We start from the raw sequence: 19,426 nt of genomic DNA on the forward strand, positions 1-19,426 counted from the left end.
TTAATGGTTGGATACTAAATACTAGGCTTAGCATTATGAGGCAGTGTAACGAGTTATGAATCAATTAATCATATCATATTTAATTATACTTATCATATGAAAAGTATAATTAAATAATAATTATCATATCCTTCTCTTTTCTTATAGAACATTCGAACTTTCTTATTTCAATACTAAAAAAACTTAATTGTATTGTCTAATTAGACTTTTATTTCAAGAAAATATAATATCTATATGTACGAGTAGTTATTTTAATAAATTAAAAAATTAGATTTTCAAATAGTTCACTTTTTAATCATGAAGTGAAAACTATCTAATTCAACTAATTTCAATCTATCTAATTACTTTTATTATTTTATATCAAAGTTTAATATAATACTACACATGAGTAATTTCCATTACAAATATATAACAGTAAATTGTTCAACTTTAAACAAGGATTGTTATACACTGCAAAATATAGAGTGATTGGTTTATCATAAATCACTTGATTACTCGCAAAAAAAAAAAATGATTGGTCGATAACAATTTTCGGATCACTTCTCTAAAAAATGACTAGCATAAAAATAACCCACTCCTCACCGCCAGTACTTACTATAAATTGTGAATAACTTCTAAAGTACTAGTGCAAAAGTTGTTATCGACCATTCATTTTCTTAATTAGATTATTCCCTATTTTATTAGTAAGTTACTATGTATGTTACCATTTAAAAAAAATAATTTGACACCTCTTTAAGTTATATGGATTGATTTTAAAAAGTAATTATTAGCTGATATATCAAGTTTTATATGTAAATAAAAGAAATCAAAAATTATGTTTTCAATTTTGTGTTTATTTTGCGAGTAATCCAATTGTTTATGATAAACTGATCACTCTGAAGTCATATATTTCAGACATTTGATTGTTGAAACTAGTAAGTCTTCATTGAGAAATGAGATTTTGTTATTTTTATTATCAACAAAGTATAGAACGAAACAAACTACAATATTACATTTTATTCATATAATTTACATCATTGTTTTATAACACAGTATTATTCCTTGTTTAATTCAAAATTTCATTTAAATAAACTTAAGGTGTGGGGGCAATAATGTGTATGTAGAGAAATGATTCATGTAAGAGTCATCTTACTTGCGTGCGCTGCTCCGATACTTTTTTGCCGTTTTTTTTTTTTATAATTAAAGATGTTCACATGTAATGTTTGAATGATACTTGTATTTATTATTAAACGTCTCGAGCATCATGAGTGCTGACATGCATTTATTATTTTAACACTAGCAATACGTGTTACATAAAATTAAATTTTTTTAACGAACGGCTCTGCAGTTTTTACAATACCTTTTAACTTTATTTATTTTTTTGTATATGTCATCAACCAATCGGCGGACTATTATCACATAGCTGATCGCTATATGTCGACATCGACTTCATGGTGTGTAATTCTCACGAACTAAGATAAAATAGTCATGGTCGGTATGAATGAGTAGTGCGATCAGGTTTTGTTATAGAAAATGTAGAAGGGAAAATATTCGGCGAGAAGTGAGCTCTGGCGACGAACATGTTATTAGAATACAACATTTTAATAATTAAGAGGAGCAATCAGGAAAATACATGGCAATTAGTAGATGATGACGTTACATCAAAATGTTCTCTTCTACGGAAAATTTAAAACAAAACCTGATTACCTGATGAGGCCTTGTGTCCGGTCCATTTTATATTAGTTCGTGGTTTAATTGCATGTGTATGTTTACATATCGGCGTGTGCTACATGGACAAGTGCACCATAACAATTGATAAAGTTAATTAATTAATTAAACATCAATAAAAACTTAGTTCAGGATTTTATAAAAAAAAGCTATTTTTATAAGTATTTTATTAGCTTTGATTTTTAAAGAACTATTTTAAATAAGCTTTTGTGTGTTTTTTAACTTAAACTTCAAAGAAAAAAATTATTTTTACTGTAGAAATAACTATGTTAAAGCAAAATAATGAGTACTAAAGCTATATTCCGTTTCTTTCTAATGGCGAGTTGTAAGTTTAGTATGAATTTAATTATATTCGATTTTTTACAGAGTATAAAACTATTATTATAAAAAATTGCTTAAAACGGTTAATAAAAAAACTGTAATTTTATGGTGAATAGGTGTGTTATTTAAATTAATTATTTGTGTGAAACCAAGTTTAAAATTTTCGAATGCGTAAGTACGATGTTATAAGAAAAAATACTATTTAATGACTTTAGAAATTTTGTGTGTTGAAAAATATTATATTAATAACATACACGTTATACATAAAATTTGTACTTACTGTTATACTGAGATAAATATAATTGTTTTTTTTATAAAGTATCATTTTATTCTCTCTTTACAAAATATAGTATAGTAATGAAAAATAAAATATGGTATTTTTGAATTCACAATAGAATTCTATTAAAGTACCTGTTGACATAATATTATTTGATTAAAATGCTTTCACGTTAACCCTTTTTGGATCGCTCTTGTATTTCTTTTGTTTTAAATAAATGATGTTTTTTTTTTATCCCAAAATAATTGTGGTTAAAATTTTTCTTTGAGGTAATATGAGTTAACTGAATAATTTTATTTGATGGTGTTCAATCACAGTTAAGAAAAATTGAAATATTAATGACTTGCTTGTTTCTTGAGTATTAATTTTTTAATTGATCCAATAATCTACTTTGATTTGTTTTATATCTTTTGTTGAAAAAGACCCATTCAGGTTGAAAATTTAAATGGACCTCAAAAAAGGTCTAAACTTCCGGATGTGTTGTAATTTGCAATAGACCTAAAGTATTTAGAGAACATCGGTGTTGAGTATGATGTTGAGTAACGATGCTTAGATGCTTATTGGTTGTGATTTAGCATTGGACATGTTGGAAATCTATATGTGTGTTGCCTTTTAAATGACTAAAGTTGTAGGATACGCGTAAAAGTTATTACTGAAACAACTTTTTATTCCTTCTAAGGAAAGTGAAAATGTTACTTCCGGACTTGTGTGCAAAAAAACAAATGTATACAAAAAAACCATAAATCGGATGGACGTCCGCATAGTCGTAATTTTTATGTACAGCCAAGTGACGTCCAAGTAAAGAGGAGCGCATCCGATAAAATCGTCCAATGCTTTTGTATAAGTCTACCGGTGTTGCTATTATGCGATTGGTGGCACGTAACCTGCGAAAAATATTCTCGTTATTTTAGCCATTTTTATTTTTACTCTATTCTTTGTCGTCGTCGTTTTTGTTGAACATTACACAGGATATTTATAAAATGCGTGCTTGGAAAACGCTTCTTTTTTTTTTTAACATGTATACTTTTTATATTTTCAAAGGACCCAAGAAAGTTAGTTTAGCTCTTTGGACAGGTGCCATTAGGGTTTCAGGCGGTTTTGGCGGCCAAAAGTTCGATTCCATAATCGGATCACTGACTCAGTGGTGCGCGGCGGTGCATAACCGTTGCGTTTCAAATATTATTCCTCTAAGCCAAAGCCAGTAAAATTTTGACCAGTTACAATGAACCCCAGTCAGCGCTGTGTTGAGGTCCTCATTACCGTTATGATTATTATTCGTGTTCGTGACATAAGATAACGTTAATGTGTCTCTTTCTACTCGCCCCACAACTGCGACGGTTAATTACTCACAATTGGCCAGCCGAAAGCGATTCGTCTTAACGCCGGTAAAAGCGCGTGTTGGCTGTAAATGCGTTTGTCTCGACGTGGTTTACCATTTCACGACGACTACGCTCAGTAAATTGAAATTCAACAAGCGTTACCTGTAAAAACAACTAACAAACTAACCTTGTTTAATTTAAAAACCAACCCTCTTTATAAAATCTCCAATGATACTTCTAATTTAAACACGGTTTTTCCATATTAAATCTGTTTAAGTACATTTACCTATACTTAAACTGCAATAAAAATCATTTTTTTGTGCAATTGGTTTTAGCTATGAAACAACAAGACAAATGTTTGAATGTTAATCATTTCTATAAAAGGTACTTAAATATCATTAAATATATCATATACATTTTCTACTTTTTAAGTACTGTTAATATTTAACCCTTACATTAAGTTAATATTAACAATTTTAAATTTAAATCCCAAAAAACTTAATATAGATCATTCCTATCAGTTTTGTAAAAAAATAATTTCAAGGAATATTATAACTATATTTGATTGTTTTATCGTCAATATTATAATTTTTAAGCAAAGCAGTAGAACCCATATTCTAGACCACAATTGAGTAACTTTTCTTCTAGACTAAATAGATACTTAAATATAATAATAATAGAAACATTTTTCAATGAATGGATTTCATTAATTGATACTTCTGTTGGTGAGCTATCAAATCATAATACATAATTGAAGTTGAAAAGATGGACTTATAACGTCTCCCCTACTCTTCATTTGTATTTTATAGTTACAAACATTTTTCCAACGTATTTCTTTCCTTGTGCTATTCTCATTACCTCACATTAATAAAAAATATCGTTATTATTTAATATTTGTATTGCGATTTATTCTTTTTTTTTACGAAAATTTAAAGAAGTATGTCGTTCAATTATTTAGATATAATATTCATTCAATTTTACAGTATTATTTTTATTTTAACATTTTCTAAATGATAAATTATGATAAATGTCATTGCATTTTAAAGTTTACGTTTATGTATAGTAAAGTAATTAAACGCGTACTATTAGCATTTATAATTATTATTATCACAAATAGTATGCAAATTTTAGATGAATATGTAAAGCAAAATATACAACAGTTAATAAATCATCATTACAATAACTAAATTCATTGTTGCAAACTTCGTTATTCCTTAAAATTATTAATTTTTATATTCTTTTTGGAATATTTAAAATAAAACCTTCAAAAAATCATAAAAATTAAAAATAATGATATTATTATAAAATAATTATTATTCTATTTAGAGTTTAAAGATTAAAAATTATGAATTTAAATCTTATAAATAAATCGTAAAATAATTAAATAAATCATTGTAGCAACAAGAAATTGCTTACAATTTAAAAAAAAAAAGAAAAACATTTTTTAGAAAATAGACTGGGGTTGTTAAATTTTTTTTGTAATCCAATACTATTTTTAATATAAGTAAATTATCAATATTAATTTTTTATATTTATATTTATATTTATCTTTATCTTTATATTTTACTTATTTTTACATTAAGTTCCTGATTGTTCTCTAAATTTAGCTTTTATATTGGATGAGTTTATTTTAGAATTCTATTACAATTCAATATTGCAAAATGATTGATTGCATATGTTTCAATATCCTACTACATTTTATAACCGAAGGGTTACCGTTTTAATCAATTTCACTACATTCGATCGGCTAAGTTTTATTTTTTCATTGGCGTATAAACGTTGTATAGTTCTATGAAAAGTTCTATTATAAGATTTATCAAAATATTTTTAGGCTTATGATTTATAACTTTTCCTTATCTTATAAATTATGTGATTTTTTAAATTTAAAAATAAAGATACTTGGATGGGTTTCATCAATATCATGTGGTTTCAAAGTTGATTTATAACGGTTTAATTTTTTAGATCTCATACGATCAAAATAAAAAATTGCAAGGGTCAATTAATTTATTATATTATATGTTTCAACGTTATTGTTTACAAAAAGCGCGAAAAAAAATTGAATAATAGAAAACTCACAATGCTATTTAATAGAGACATTGATTGCCATACAATATGTCAACTCCAATTTTCTGACTTGTTTTTCAGTTGAAAAGTTTTATGACATATATGTTGTATATTGCATCCTTATGTAATATTATAAGAGTTGTTATTACAGTTGATGTTAACATTCCTACGCCCCTTAGTTTATCATACACTTGAGTTAACTTTCATCTCTACCGGCCTATGGTCAAAGCTGTTTAATCTAATTTTATATTTTATTATGTTTCAGGAGACAAAACAAAACAAAACTTTCAAGTTTAAAGAGTATTTGTTCGTATAAGCGAGGTAAATAAATATATACAGAGTGATTCATTAAGGATAAACAATCACTTGCTCAGAAACTAGTGAGCATTTTTCATTTTGCAAAGGAAAATAATGTTTGACTTAAAAAATCTACTATAGTATGTAGTTAAATGATTTCTTTTTGTCTTTTCAGGGATAAAAAACCTTAATGTTAATTGTTTCTCGTGATAACTAGTAATAATACCTAGATATTATAATAGAAAACAATTTTGTTCATATAATTTTTTTTTACCCGATCAACCGTTTGTCTATTTTAGCGTGTTAAACTTAAGTGTTATCTAAAAACTAATGTTGAGGTTTTTTTATCCCTAAAAGGATTAAAACAAAAACTGCTTAATGACATATTATTGTAAAGTTTTTTGAATCAAAATATATTTTCCTTTGCAATAATGTTTAGTAGTTTCTGAGAAAATGATTATTTATCCTTAATGAATCACTTTCTATATATCAGATAGTTGACGCTTTTAATTCATTCCGTTTCAAAAAAAGTTTTGAGTATAATGTTATAGCAATAAAATAGTAAATTATGAAGTTATAGCTACTAACTAACATTGGTTTTATCAATTATAGAGAAAATGTCAAGTTTTAACGGAAAAATTAATTAAAACAACATCAAACGTTCCGATGAAAACTTATAAAAAAAATTTTGTTTTTTGAAATATCAATATTTATTTAATTTTTTATTAACATTTTACAAATTCATTATTAATCTTAACACATTCTTTTAATAATGAATGCTTCTTATTTGAATTCAAAAGCAATTATTTATTATTTCAATTATTGTATGTTGGATTTTGAATGAGGATACAATTTCACAATAAAACAACGTCATTTTTAAGTGATATAATTATTATGGACTTTAATTAAATTAGTTTCTATCGCGGCTATATAAGATAGCAGAAGTAACGTTCTGATATCTTATATAGCCGTTACATATGAACCGAAGATTATTTACCTACTGACACTACAACTACCGTATTACTATGAAATCAGTGACGACGATTACATATCACCCTAATAATAAGTTATGGACAATAAAAACAATATCAAACGATTCATTTGTTCAAAATTAAAGGGAATAAAACCGATGAAATAAAAAATTAATATCAAGGCCGAATGTTGGGATGTGGGGTGGCCGGCATCTACAAAAAGATTTTTTTTTTGTCCAGCTTGGAATATTGTTCAACCAATTTTTCATGAGTAATATTTTATACATTTAATGAAACAAAAAGTATATATCAAGATATCTTAGCACAAAAGTTCATGATTTCTTTTTAAAGATTCTACAACAAATTACTGTTAATATTAAATACATTAAATTTATAATATAATAAACTATTATTATCTTAAAATAAAAATTTAAATACTTAATAGACGTATAAATTTAATTTAATTTGAAGGTTTTTGACATAAAAATGTAACTTGCACTACATTAATTTGTATGCAAACACATCAAGGTAAATTTAATACCTTCTCAGTGTCAATCGAAGCTAAAATGTTCTAAAAAATATAATTATATGGCTGTAGAATGGAAACATTGAGTACATCTTCTGTCAATGTAGTAGTAAAATCATTATTGGTGTTATCACAAAATCTATATTAAAACGTTAACAATCTATTTAAAATATTTTTACGTTCATGCTTACACGAGTGTTTTTTTTGTTTTTGAATCGATAGAACTTATTAATAGATAAATTGTTTTTTTAAACACTATTTAAAATTATTACATGTTCACAACATACCAGGACTAGTTTAAATTTTTTTTATTAATAAATTATCAATTTATTTAATTTTATTGGTTTTAGTTTAAGACAAAAAAAATAATAATAAAAAAAAAATGACTAGCTCATAAATGTAGAGCCCTAAATTTTGTGGCAGCTCAAAGCACTCTCTTTCTCTTTAATATAAAATAAAATTTATTTAATCAGTTTTCTGTAGTTTATTTTGTAATAGTTTGATAAAAATATTGAAACTGTAATTTCAGAACTGTTGTTAATACTTTTCATCAACCGACGCAATTTCTAAGCAAAAGTATTTACAATTTAAGACTTGTTCGTTTTTCAGCAAAATTTTAGGTGATTATGAATAATTTATTTTAATTCTGATTATTTATTTCTGTAACATTTATCAATTAAAGTAAAATTTACATTTCTATTAGTTAGAAAAATTTTAATTTATTAAATAATAATATTAGAGGTATTTAAATTGTGAATGTAATAAAATAAAACTTAATACATTATTAGTTGTAAATTATTTTAATTAAGTCTTAAAATTAGTAAAATATAGTTAAAAAAACATTTATAATATAATTTACGTCCTCAAAAAATTTACATGAATCTTTACTAACGAGAAATAGAAGTTTATAACATATATAATGTTTAGGATAATTTCAATACTTTGAAGTAAAAATTGTTAATTTTAAGTGAAAATTTCATTACTTTTATGTAAAATGAATATGTATATGAAAATTATTATACTAAGGTTTGAAAATTTTTGGATCATTTCTTAAAATGTGTGATAGTATTCTATAAAGGGCCATATTTAGGAGGTGATTCGCAGGGACAATAGCTTCCCCGAAAATCCTTAAGGATGAATATTATTGTAAAAGAGCAAAATCTACAATATTAATTGTCAACATTTGGTAGATAAAAATAAATGTTTTGTTATATTATTAGTAGTTAATATTTAAATATTATTTTATGTTCTTAATTTTTATTTTAAAATTATCATTACAAGTTCGTTGAAAGCGTGAAAAATAATTTACCTGTGATAGAATAAAATCTTTTGACTTTTTTATTGCTGATCAATGTTATTTAATGATAATTCTGAAAAATCATTGTGGGCTCCAAAATTCATCTATATACACTCCACGCCAGAATCTTAAATACAGCCTTAATTCTATATTAATATTGGAAAATTCTCTAATATATTTCTTACTACTAAATTATTAATGACATAACTTCAATTGTATTGATTTAAAGTTTGGATATTTCTTATACAGTATACAACAAAGAAATGGGGAAAAAAGTCAAAACGCTGTATAACTGAATAAATAATTTGATGAATTGTATCGTATCGCAAATACTCAACTTTGTACAATTACAGACGCTGTTGCTATCTAAACCAATAATAATTGGATACATCAAAAAATAATCCTATTTATATATACATATACAATGTATATTATACATGTATATTTACTATGGTTATAATTAACCTTATTTATGGTTATTTTATACATTTATATTTATACTTATGATGCACGTGTATCTAAAGTTAAAAAGACAGAGTTACTGATTATAGTGAGAAATTAGATCTCGCCTTAAGTGCAACGATATTTTATTATAATAAAGGTAACAAATTTTTCCTTCTTAAAATGTTGAAAAAGTCATATCATATGATATCACTTTTAAGGACATATTAAATTTAATAAATCACTTATATTTTAAGTGAATAATTTGTATTAGATCTTTTTAATATAGAAAATTGACTAAAAATTTAGAGATTATTATTTTACATATTTTTTTTTACTCTCAGCAAAAAAATATGTATAGAATTCAAAAAATCTGTCAGTTAGTTTTTTTTCGAGTAATATTGACCATCCTGAAATCCAAAAAGTTCATGGAAAAAGCATATTTTAAGATAATATTTTTAAATATTTCCAATTTCAAACTGTACTTTTAACTGAAAAAAACTTAAAAATAGTTTACACATTTTTTAACTTAAATAACCACTCAGTAGTTTTAAAAATACGGAAATTTTCAGTATGAAATTATTTTACGACAAAATAAAGTAAAACTTGATAACTGGTATAACTTGTAACTAAAACTTTTCAAAAATTATAAAGAAATATTCTAGAAATGCAAAAATTGTGAGTAAGTTTTATTACATTTAAGTTTGTAGAGAGTGAGAATTTGTATACTTCATTTAAACTTTTCAGACAGAAAAGGTAATATATTGAGAAAATATACATACTGAAGTATATATTCACAAAAGTATGTTCCAATATGATATAATAATATTATATTTATACACAAAATGTATAAACAGTTTTCATTATTATAATTTTGTAACACAATCATATATTTTTGATTATTTTACTTTTAGTTCGAGAAAATATTTAAATATTAAATCGCTTTTCGTGAGTTCTATTTTAATTGATCTGCTTAACTGATAAATGGCTGCCACAGTAAATAGAAATATTAGCTATCTAGAGAAATATTTTTATGATTTTTATAGCGTTGAAGCATCTTAATAATTACTTTTAAATTCAGTTCTCACTTCAAAAAATCGTATTTTTTTTAATATATAAAGCTATATGTGATCATAGTTTTGTTTTAATTTTTGAATTTAATATAACAATTAATAAATATTTTGTTAACTAACACAATAGATGACATGTAGATCTTTATTTTTAATAGTAATAATTTAGAAAAAAATTGAATATTTTTAAGGTTAAATGTATAAAAATACATATATTCCAAAATGCTGTATTATTAAAAAACACTGTTCAATTAGTAAATACAAAATAATTTATTTTAAAATAAAATATTGTTGATATAAATATCATATTTATAATACAATAAAGTAATAGTAATAACAATGTGTATGCTTATAATTTTCTATTCGAATTAATATATCAGAAATAAAATTCATGAAGTTTTTAAAGTCGTTAGTTCTATTAAAAGTAAATTGTTACCAATAAAACCATTGTCCTCGTCATAACATTATTGGAAGAATAAAATAATTGTTTTTCTTTAAGTAATTCAATACAATTAAAGTTATAAAAAGATTTTCAGTAACAAATGATTTGATTTTTTGTTTTAGTAGTATAATTTTTACGAATATTATTTCGAATGTATGTTTTTTTGTAGTAAGTTTTGAACTACGAAGTAGAGTTGATAGTACTTACAAACAGAGTACATAATTGTAAATGTATGAATATAAATGAGTTAACATTTACAATATTCATTTTAACTCATCTGTTATTTCGAAACAACGACCAAATGCTGTGCATATAAGTTCAACAATTAATATCTATGACCTATTTTTCAACTCTTTGAAAACTCTTATTTGATGTTTCAGAAAACTAAAAAGGTTTTGAAAATAAAAGTACCCCATAAATCACTACCACTGAAACTTCACAAGTGATTTCTGTAATTGTTAGTGAACTTTCACCAAATTCTTTTAAATTACTGTCTGACGATACAATAGAAAACAGACAGCTAGACAAACGTTAAAAACCTCGAGTTTTCCGAAAACCAAAATATCTTTTTAAAATGAAAAAGAAACAAATAAAAACTAAATCATTTAAAAGACTCTTTTAGATAAATTCTTCCGTTTTTATTTTTCTAGCGCAAGTTTTAGGTTCTTTATAGTTTTAATAACTTAAGTTAATAGAAAATGTTTGTCTTTTATTATATTATTTGAAATATAAAATTAATTTTAGAGAAAAAAATGTGAAAAATAATTTTTATACAATTTTTTTTTCAAAAGAATTTTAATGTTACTTGGAACCCTAAATTATGCCAACTTTAACAACACTTGATATTAATTACTATTATTAATTTGGAATACTATTTTTATCAACTAGTTAAACTTCAAAAAATTTCATTCAACTTTAGTAAAAATGAAAGTCACTTTCGAATAATTAATTGTTTTGGTATTAGTAATAAGTTTAGAAAAGTTTAACATTGTATAAAAATATTAAAATCTGAACTGTTCTACTATTTTTAAATTATAAATTATTATTGTTTTTTTCCTAAGTGAAATAGCTATAACTTAGCTGCTTTTAGTAAAAATAGCTAAATAGCGGAAAATTCATTACAATCAAATATACAATAGAATAGAATACAATTTTAGTGGAGAAATATGTATGAAAAATAAATGTACAATAAAAAGTTATTTAATGACTACATTTATAAGTGTGAGGGTAACAACATGTAAATAATAGTTTCGAGATTTATAGGAAACATCTGAGTACTAGTTATACTGGAAGTGTAAACTTTAGAAACACAAAATTATTTATTTATTTTAAATAAATTTAAATCAATCATAGAATAAAAACACCCAACCCTATGTGCATTACGTCGACGTTATCCTCCTTGTGATTACGATTAGTAGTGGCTAAATGAGATATCCATAAAATGCCTAAAACACAAATTTACACCTCAAAAAAATGTATCTATAGACAATATAGTTATAATACAATCTATTTATTAAAGTCAAATTTTGATAAAAGACTTGATAACTTTAACTGACACGCTGTGCCCATATTATTTTAATTAGTGTTTTTTTTAATAATAGGCGACTTATTATAGTTATCACACTTGCAATCTTGCATAGCTGATATTAGAACGTCTGTATGACATTCATTTGATAACTTATAGAAGTTACTTTGGTCAACTAAGTCACTATAGGATATTAAGGTTTGCATAGACATGTCGGTGACTACCAAAAGTACTGCAATGTAGGGTAGTTACGTTTTAACCGTGATTAAAACACCAAAAATTTTAAAATTTACATTAGTTTTATGAGAAATTTTAACAGTCTAAAAATTGTTTACTTATATTATAAACATGTTTTTAATAACCCTGCTAGAATATAACATTACACTTCCCAAAGCAATAAAACTGCGATGTCTCTGAAAGAATTTTAGCACACAAGGATATTTGCTATTTATTTTTTCAGTATCCAAAACTTTTTCATTTAAATAAAAAATATTGAAGAAAATTAACTTTTTATTAAAAATACCTTCTTAATTATATTCATACTAAGCAATCAATATTTTAATAATTCATTGGCAACAATGTCTGTGTCAAGATTAGATTTTGTTTCTTATTTATTCATTTTTATATAGTTTGAAAATTTTCTGCAGACATTTTATTAATAATTTGAATGCATATTATATTTAATTAAAAATTTTATATACTGACATTAAAATAGAATTTTGTTAACAGAACTAATAAAAATATATAATCATTTTAATCTGAACGCTTCTTTTAAATTTTATAAAAAGTCATTTTAAAACGTCCTAAAAAAACTTAAAAAGGTATTTTCTATATACAATGCTTTTTTTAAGTATTCGACTATACTATATTATAATCCACGAGATTAAAAAAATTTATGTTGTTTGCCACTCTGCAACACTGGCTAACTTTAAGTCTGGGATTATAGTATAACTTAAGACAACTTACTGTTATCATTTGAAAAATAAAAATATCACCTGATGGAATAAACGAGTTTAAAACTAATTCAAAAATATATAACGATTCTAATATAAATGTTTACAATTTTTATTAGCTATAATATAAATAGAAAATAATATTTTTATTAAATAAATATAAAGTAAAACCGTCATTGTTCTTAAAAAAATTTAATTTATGGAATAAACATTTGTCACTCTAATAATTATTTTATTTCAATAATATGAACGTCATATATACTAATTTTTGAAGAATTTAATTAATTTAAAGAATTTTTTTTTACTTAATGAATGTAAAAAAGATATAAAAATTGCTTTGTAGTTTAAATATGATTTATTTTTCTTATCTTTAACTTAAGACAATTTCATATAATTTTATTTAAGAAATTATACATTAATTGTTTATAAAAAATTGAACATGTTTTACTTAAATAACGATAAATATGTGCAATAATGTTATAACAAAAATGTTTGATTTTTTTACAAAAAGAAAATGTAAGTTTTGTTAATTGAAAAAATAATATTTCTAAATCATTTTTTATAATTTGAGGTTTTGTTAACTCGTGAAAACGAAATATTTGAAATTTAATAAAAAAATTATTTATTCAATGATAATTATTTATTCTTCCGGTATAAAAAATGGTATTTATTTTATTGTTGATTGAAAAAATCGAATCAATTTAGGCATTTTATTTAAGCAGTATTTTCAAATAAATTTTATATGTTTTAATGTAATGTACATTATGTAAAAATCAATAAAGATTTTTACTTAATGTGAAAATGTCTAATGCGTATTAAATTATAAATTAATTTATAAAATGGTATCTTGATTTTTATAATAATATAACCTATTTATTTTAGTTACTCAAATAGAAATCGTTGATTATTGTTCCAGTACTCTATCAATTTGTAACAAGTGTATGTACATTTCTATTTAATTACGGTTTATGTAAAAATTGACTGCTTTTAGCTAGGAAATATTTTGTTGAGTTTGGTTTCCTCTAAATTTTGGAAACCAATAAAATAATATAGCTTATTAACCTGAACTTTCCGAATTTGTTTTCAGTTTCAATACACCTCTGTTGCTTAAAAAACCCGATTGTTGATTGCTGACTATGTTTCCTTTATATTTTGTATCGAATCTATTTAAAAGAATAGAACTTTTTAAAAATTCAATGTTAATGTCAAAACGCTAACGATAAGAAACACGGGCTATAGATCGGAATTGGGCTATTATTTGAAACATGTAACTGACGTAAATTCTTATCAATTTTGTCAGTGTAGATGTTTAATGTTTATGACGAGTTAGTAAATAAGGAACTTGACAGTTACTTGTCGCATTTCATTACAGACGTTGATCCGTAGAGGATAATGTCAGATACCCTTAAAAGTATTTCAAACCATAATGATCAGTAGGATATTTGTTAAGGCTAAATTTAATTGAAAAAGGTAACAACTTTATAACGAAATTACTTGGTTTTATTTTAGACACTATTATATAGGTGAATTCTTATTTTACTAATATATAAATAAAAATTATGCGATATAAATAATAGTATTAAATTTTTATAAGGATTACGACTTTTATGATTTTTTTTAAATTTAAGACATATTTCTTTGCTAATACATTCTACAAAATAATCGAGATTTTATATTATTACTTGTCATTGATTTGTAATAGATTAATATTGATAATACTGAAGCTTTACCATAATATTTCTGCTGAATATGTTGTAACACTATTTAGTATAAATACTATAGTTTAAGTAAAAAACCCATTATACGATACAAATTGAAAATAAAATAAGCTCAATACTTTATGGTTCGATGTATTATAATATTAAATAGATTATTATTGAAAATATATTTTTTTAATTAAGTATAACACAATATAACTTTTCATAATTTCAGCACATTTTNCACTTATTCTGTTCACTGGGGGGATTTAAAATAGTAACTTTTTTACAAACAATAACTTTTTCAACTTAATTTTTGAAAATGTTCCGGAAATACTGCGTCCTTTAAACATATATAAAATTAAAGCTTATTTTATGTACTACAAAATGAAAAAAAAAATTTGTCCCGACGACCTATCTTCTATACGCAAATGACTGCCGTATTCAAAAATATGCTATTTTTGTATTAAAATTATGGGTTTTGTATTTTATTTTAATAGAAGTTGATGTTGATTTTGCAATTATCCATCAATTTTTTAAAATTAAACACTATCTACAGATTTGCATCGAAGCGTTTCTTATGATAGTGATTTTAATCACTTTCAGATTAAAACTATACTGGATCCAACTATGCAATGTCTCCACTATGCCGTGACCCCACTGTGCTACCGTTTTTTTTTAATTAAGTATAACACAATATAACTTTTCATAATTTCAGCACATTTTTACATGATTTAAACATTTTTATATAAATTTTACTTAAAGGTATCACAAATATATGTTTAAACGTTGATTGTTTTTCCTATTAATACATTAAATAAATTTTTTTTGGAAAAATTTTCATCGTCCATCCAAAATTAAATAAAAAATTACAAGTACTTTTCTGTTTTTTTTTTCAAACAAAAAATATTATTGTCTAAAGATAAGTGAAAAATTCTCAGGATCAACTTTAGATGTTAGTTACCAATATTACAAAATATTTGCCTTTTGTTTTATGGGAAAATGAATGTGTTTGCTTTAATTAAAACTAGAAGCATCAAGGAGTTAATATTAAGTTCTGTTTGATCAAAACCTTCAATCGATTCTAAAAATAATAAATATAATACAAATGTATACAGTCGCTTTTTAGACAAAGTAATTATATGTTTTAGTAATTTGTTTTAAAAATTAATAAAAATATGTATTTCTTGACGAGTTTATTATATAAAAGAAGTTTACAAAAACTAAATTACGGAATTTGAAAAACTTACTAATCAAAATTTTAGAATAATACATCTATTCAAAAATAGAACAACACTACAACATTTTTATTATAATGCAGAATTAATCTGCTAAATTAATAGTGATCAAATTATAATACAATATATATACCAAATATCATAAAATAAAGTTTTGCTTGACGTAACTTTTCAATGTTTTTCTTTGTGATAAATATTTTACGCAGGTGGTTCAATAGCTATTTACTCACGATAAATAGATATTTAAAATAAACAGCCTAACATTTAATTCATGGGTGTTTAAATTTTTATAAGGCTTAGGAAGTTTAATTAAAACCCAATAAGTACACTGAATACACTCTGAAAAGTCATTAATTATTTAAAGTTGGAATCCAAATTACACTTGTCGCATTAAGATTTTCTTATTTTTTTAATTCTAGTAAAAAATTAAACTAGAATTTCTAAAATTTTCTAAAATTTCAAAAGTATTGTAACATATATAATGACCATTTAATGTTTATGCTTAAAGATAATCCTCATATTTTCTATTTTCATTGTTGATTTAAGAAATTAAATAAATAGATTTATAATTAAAAAATAAAGTAAAATATTATTTATCAATAAAAACTATTAAAATAAAATTTATAAATTTTAAAACAAATTCATTTTTAATCACTTATTGTTCAATAATAATTTTTCTATTTTTAAAAAATTGATATGAATAATCTTATAAGGCTTTAAACTATTAAAATACTCTAATAGTGTAATTTTTACATTTATAAATACATAAATCATTTTTCATTGCTCTGTTATTATTTTCAAAACTAAATTACAAAAACCAACTATATTTATTTATGAATAATTGGTTTTTATTGAATATTTTGTGAAATGACAAAATTTACTATTAAAAATATTTTATAAACATTTATTTCTTTAATAATTTCTAGGTAATATTACTAGAAATATCTTTCTTTATTTATTTTTTAATTTACGATTTGTTTTATTGTAATACATATAATTATAATAAAGCAAATCATATAACAAAAGCAATTTATTCTTTTTATTCATAGTGTGTATTATAAATATAATTAGAAAATTATTACTTGTTATAATTTTATATTACCAAAAGGCGTNAGAAAAAGTGGCAACAGACATAAAAAAAAAAACACATCATAGTAAAATTAATACCTTCTCCGCTTCGCATCGAAGCTAAAAATAAAGTAAAATATTATTTATCAATAAAAACTATTAAAATAAAATTTATAAATTTTAAAACAGAAAACATTTTATTGCTTTTTTTGCGTGTTTAACTCAGTCACATAAATTTATTTTTTTCTATAATTATTCTTAATTCAGCAAGTCAATTGAAACAAAACACGCGTCGTCAAAAATATTCTTACTAATATTAGAATAAAACTTAATATTTTTAATCTGTCAAAATGTATATCATATAATTATTTTTTATTACATTTCATAATCATAATTTCACAGCAATAAATCTATTTAATTTTGTAAAAATTAAATCTACTATGGGAACATATCAAATAATTGTAAATCTTAAATTTCGTTGTTTAATTAGTACAAAAATGAAAGAACTTCTCCAGAAATGAATCTACAAATTTTCTATGGGAGTACTAATAAAACATTTTTTCAAGCAGCATCCTAAATAAGTTTTTTAACTTGATTAGTAGAACATAACTTCAACCACTCTGATCATATGACATTGTCATTTGGTTTCAGCAAAGAAGTCTAATAAGAGAACAATGGAAGCTTTCCAAAATATCTGTCTTTAGAGAGTCATAACTGGCGCTTTGGTTTGTTTCAAATATGTAGTTACAATCTAATCACAAAATAAATTCAATTGACACTATAGAAACTTTATACTATAAGCGATTCCGAACAAAATTAAATTCCAACCACAATCAACTTATTCGACAATTAGGTTCTAATACCTCACCAGTCAGATGCTTCAAACGAAAGTGGTTTCAAAATCTTATATGCATTAATTAATTCCTCTTTTTCATTGTTACATTATCAAAATTTATTTTAATCAGTAGGCCATTCTTAAATCAATTATTCGTTATAAAACTGTTTACTTTCTATAAAATTGTGTACAGGTGGTAAATTTAATTAAAAAAAAAATTTTTATTAACGTTTTTAAATATTTTCTTGTATTATGAAAAATTCTAAAAATCAGTCTGTAATTTTATCCCTAATTAAAATTTAAGTTTTAATGTTTTGTAACACTGATGTAATTCATATTATTAATTATAAATTATTATTACAACACACTTCAACAAACGTTTTAACTGTAGTAAATAAACTGGTCATTTCTTTTAAGATCCAAATTTTTTGTTAAATCAGAACATAACTGAAACAATAGTTTATTAAATGTACTTAAAAATCTACAAGTGTAGAGGCAATAAAATTCATTTTTCATTTTTTTGTTATTGGTCAAATAACCCAAACATGTCGCAACAACCCCGGCGTCATTTTGTTCAATTTATTACATTCACTAGTTAAGTGTAACGTCTAGTAAAAATATCTATAAATATTTTTCTTAACATAAGACAGTCTTACAGCATCTTTACCTGAAGTTATTATAAATCTGTTCTTATTATTTTTAATATGAAATAATTAATTTATATAAAATAAACTTTAAATATATTTATAAAATCCATAAAGTGAAATTAATCTCAATTATTTTTATACTTATTATACACTGTATAATTTTTTTAATAATTCAAAGAAAATGTTAGAAAAATGTCAAAATTATAAACTTTAACAAAATTAAATGAAAATTAAATTTAGTTGTGTTTTTAACACAAAAATTTAAACGTATTTAATATTATAAGCTCTTAATATAAATAATTAAAATATTAGTTTTTGCCTGAATTACTACTTGTGACATAAACTATATTTTTTTGGTTTGTCAAAAATTCACTATTCTCATCATCTCATTTTTTCAAGATCTTACTTTCATTGAGTTTTACATTTAATGGCTATTCTTAAAAAATATGTTTTTTATTTTTTTTTTATCCAAAATTTTTCTAATTTGATAACAAAATGAAATAAAATTATCGAATGTGATGAATTTTCCAAACACGTTTGAACCCAACTCAATAAATAAAACCGACTTTCAGAGTTTATTTTTCTATGGATGCTTGATGAAATCGGACTGTATAGAAAGTCTATAATTCAATCAAAAAAGTAATAGTTTGATGAATAAAAATGATTTAAACTTACAATCATCTTTTTAGGTATATTTCAAATATCAGAACATTTTTTTACTGTTTTAATTA

The 19,426-nt window shown here is 23.5% G+C and overlaps 1 protein-coding gene across 5 annotated transcripts in view; it reads left to right on the forward strand.

The window, feature by feature from the left end:
• Nucleotides 1–19,426, forward strand: part of LOC126909563 (uncharacterized) — a 166,079-nt gene that overhangs the window by 34,193 nt on the left and 112,460 nt on the right. For 2 of the 5 annotated variants that reach the window (XM_050692001.1, XM_050692021.1), the window contains exon 2: nt 5,954–6,009. The exons of 2 other annotated variants lie outside the window; for them this stretch is intronic. The gene's annotated coding sequence lies outside the window, so the exon portion shown is untranslated. Of the gene's footprint in view, nt 1–5,953; nt 6,010–8,079; nt 8,103–19,426 lie in introns of those variants that run through there. One more of the 5 variants, XM_050692015.1, reaches the window with a different exon arrangement.

The sequence above is a fragment of the Daktulosphaira vitifoliae genome, unplaced genomic scaffold (assembly GCF_025091365.1).
Source record: "Daktulosphaira vitifoliae isolate Bord-2020 unplaced genomic scaffold, ASM2509136v1 Scaffold_1, whole genome shotgun sequence".
Classification (NCBI taxonomy): Eukaryota; Metazoa; Arthropoda; class Insecta; order Hemiptera; family Phylloxeridae; genus Daktulosphaira; species Daktulosphaira vitifoliae.